This window comes from Dipodomys merriami, unplaced genomic scaffold, assembly GCF_024711535.1.
Source record: "Dipodomys merriami isolate MVZ:Mamm:240054 unplaced genomic scaffold, mDipMer1.0.p SCAF_3688, whole genome shotgun sequence".
Lineage (NCBI taxonomy): Eukaryota > Metazoa > Chordata > Mammalia > Rodentia > Heteromyidae > Dipodomys > Dipodomys merriami.
Window position 1 is genome coordinate 11745 of NW_027205257.1, and position 3774 is coordinate 15518.

The window sequence follows — 3774 nt, forward strand, 5'->3', positions numbered from 1 at the left end:
TCCGGTTGTGGGGCCTGAACTCTGGGCCTGGGCGCTGTCCCTCAGCTCTTCAGCTCAAGGCTAGCGCTCTACCACTTGAGCCACAGCGCCACTTCCCGGCTTTTTTCTTTTTGCTTATGTGGTGCTGAGGAATCGAACCCAGGGCTTCATGCATGCAAGGCAAGCGCTCTACCACTGAGCCACCTTCCCAGCCCCTGTCATTGTTTTTAAAACATAAGTATATGTTCTTAATCTTTATTTTACATGTAAGAAGACTGAGGCTTGAGTGATACAAGTTTTTTTTTAATGCTTCTATATGCCTTTAATATGTTGTCTTAAAAAGCCCTGAAAATAGTTAGCTTTGGTGACTTGTATGGTATTAAGTAACATTGGTTTTTCATTTATAAAAAAATTAGTTTCACTACGGCAAGATAATTTATAGATTAACTCTTTGTTTTTTAGATTAACTCCTTTTGAACTTTGAGAAGGTATTACTATTTTTTAAAAAGCTTATTAGTGTCCCTTAATTTAAAATATTACATCAGGCTAGGTATGGTGTTTTGTGCGTATAATACCAGCTACTTACTTAGGAGGCAGAGACTTGAAAGAGCTCAATTCAAGGCCAGTTCAGGCCAGAAAGTTACTGAGAACCCATCTTAACATACAAGCCAGTTAGAGTGGTTCATAGCTATATATCCAGGTATATGAGAGGCAGAGCTAGAGGACTGTAGTCTGAGATAGCTCTTGGAAAGAGTGCGAGACCCTGTCTGAAAAGTATCATAAGGTTTTTATCCACCTAGCAAGTGGTAAGCTCTGAGTTCAAACCCAGTTGCATCTGTATTTTTCAAAAACTCAGAACTCAGGGCCCTGTGTTCTTGTTTGGCTGTTTTTTTTTCAAGGGTGGTATGTTACCACTTGAAGCAAACCTGTAGTCCTAAACAAATAGTATAAGCAAGGCACTAGAGGCCCACTTCTGTAATCCTAACAAGGAGGCTGAGATCTGAGGATCACTGAAGTGAGCCCAGGTAGAAAAGTTTGCTAGACTCCATTTTCAGAATAACTGGCAAGAGTGTAGAACAAGGAGTTCAATCTGTAACTGACTGTGAACAATCAATTGTGACAACTCACTACCTTCGGAAAAAGCAGGGCTGGAGGTTATCTCAAATGGCAGAATGCCAGCTGTCAGCAAAAAGTAGAGTATAAAGGGCTGAGTTCAGAACAAAACAAACAAAAGAAAAACATATACTGTATAATGAAATAGCAATTTAATAGCAATTAATGGCCCAATTGTAACTTACCTTGGCTTAAATATTGATATTTTTATATTATCCTATAAATTTATGTCATAATTGTAATAGTGGCTTAGCAGCTCTGTGTTGCTTTTGAACTTTAATTTTTATTTGCTATATTTGCATAGTTAGCTAAATATTTGGAAGTGGAACTGTTTCTCAAGTGGTAGAGTGAAAACCTTGAGCAGCAAAGCTCAAGGTCAGCACATAGTCCCTGAGTTCAAGCCCCAGGACTGGGCTTAAAGATTAAAAAAAAAAAATTCTTAAAAAGTTGAAAAAATATATTGTAGAAGGATGAAGAAGTGTTAAACTGTAGTTTAACCTGTAGTTAGACCCCAAAGCCAATTTTCTGTTAGGAATTCTTCTTTACCTACTCTTTGCTCCATGAGGATATAGATTAACATACCATACTCTCCTAATACAAAAAAAATGTATTATGATAATCTTTAGATAGATAAAAAGCAGTAAGTTGCTTTCTCCTCCCCTATGTTATTTTTATGGTTTTAGGTAGAAAGTATTATGTACCACAGGCTTTGTTTGAAATTTGCAATTAGAATCTGTAGCAATTTTGTTTTGAATAGCTCTAATGATGCTGTTGGCTGGGTTTTCCTTCTCTGTAACCTTTGACCTGTCTTAAATTTCTAGTGGTAAAGTGCAGTTTGTTGCAGTAATTCGTTCTTTCATTTGGTTCAAGGAAGTTGCTGAATTTTCTTCTGAGTAAGAGAAGTTACCCTAATTTTACATTTAATATGTATTCCTATTTTTTCCATTAATTACATGTATGTAGCAAAATTATACAACCTTTGAATTTCATTATCTGACTCTAATATGATTTTATTCAGAACTTTCTCATAAAAGTAGTTTTTCTTTTTTAATGTTAATTAAAAAGTTTTAAAAATTTATTTTGTAAAGGTGATATGCAGAGAGGTTACAGTTCCTTAGGTTAGGCACAGGGTCAGCTCTTCCCTCATTTTCTCCCATTCTTTTCCCTCCCACCCCCACTTCCAAGTTGTATAGTTTATTTCCAACATAGTATCTAATGAGTATAACTGTGGAATTAGTTCACTCTTTGTCTCACTATTTTTTGTGCTTTCCCTTTATCCTCCCCCAAACAGATAAATTTACATACAAGACAAAAAGTACAGAAATAAAAAACAGTGACAAAAGAGGAAAAACAAAAAACAAAACAAAAATTACAATAACTAAAATAAAAACTCTCTTGTTTCCAGTTCTTGTAGCTCATTTTGATAAACATCATTTTATATGATCATATGCACATAGCTTTTGAGCCTTTGTGATCTTCTCCTAAGAATATCCTTCTTTGGTCTCACTGCCCAAAGAAACATAGATTGCATGTTTTTCCTCATTTGCAGTAATTAGAAATCTACATATAGTGCTTGCTTTGGCAGCATATATACTAAAATTGGAATGATACTGAGAAGATTAGCATGGTCCCTGCTCAAGAATGATACTCACATTTGTGAAGCATTTCATATTTTTAATGGACAAGGGTCTCATATCTAAAATATACTTACAACTCAAAAAATTAAATCCCCAACAACAAATCCTCAAAGAAACAACTGCCCAATTAATAAGTGGGCTAAAGACTTAAAGATAAACTTCTCTGAAGAGGAACTAAGAATGGCCAATAGACACATGAAGAAATGCTCAACTTCTCTAGCCATAAAAGAAATGCAAATCAAAACAACATTGAGAGTCTACCTCACCCCACTTAGAATGGCTATAATCAAGAAATCTAATAACAGCAGATGCTGGGCGGGGGGGGGGGGGGGATGTTGCCAAAAAGGAACCCTACTGCATTGTTGGTGGGAGTGTAAACTTGTTCAACCACTTTGGAAAGCAGTATGGAGGTTCCTCAAAAGACTCTACATAGAGCTCCTCTATAACCCAGAAACCCCACTTTTGGGCATTTACCCTAACGATCACAAACAAGGCCATACTAAAGCTACCAGTACAGCTATGTTTATTGCAACATTATTCACCATAGCTAAGATATGGAACCAACCCAGATGGCCCTCAGTAGATGAATGGATCAAGAAAATGTGATATGTATATATATATAATATAATATATGTAATATACTGTATTATACATATATATATATATATATATAATGGAATATGCCTCCATCAGAAAGAATGATACCATCCCATTTGTTAGGAAATGAAAAGACTTGGAACAAATTATATTAAGTGAAATAAGCTAGGCCCAAAGAAACATAGGCCCCATGGTTATTTGCAATAACTAGTATATGTCTAGGACAAGCAGAAAAGGTCAAAACCTATGTACATAGGACCATATAGGATGATGCTAAGCAAAATGAACCCCAAGATAGGGACACAAGAGGTTGTATCTTTCTTGCTGTTGTTTTTAATGTATGTAAAATGTGCTATGTGATTTTTTTTTTTTGTTTCTTTTGTTGTTCTTTCTCCCTGGTAGAACTCCTGTCTTCAACATATTTGAGTCTGGTGTCCTGCATCTTGTT

At 35.7% G+C, this 3774-nt stretch overlaps 1 non-coding gene across 1 annotated transcript; it reads left to right on the top strand.

Moving 5' to 3' along the window:
• Window positions 1-2661: 2661 nt before the first annotated feature.
• Window positions 2662-2768, top strand: LOC138804549 (U6 spliceosomal RNA). The gene has a single exon (XR_011365289.1). It is a non-coding gene; the product is annotated as a U6 spliceosomal RNA (small nuclear RNA).
• The last annotated feature ends 1006 nt before the right edge of the window (window positions 2769-3774 follow it).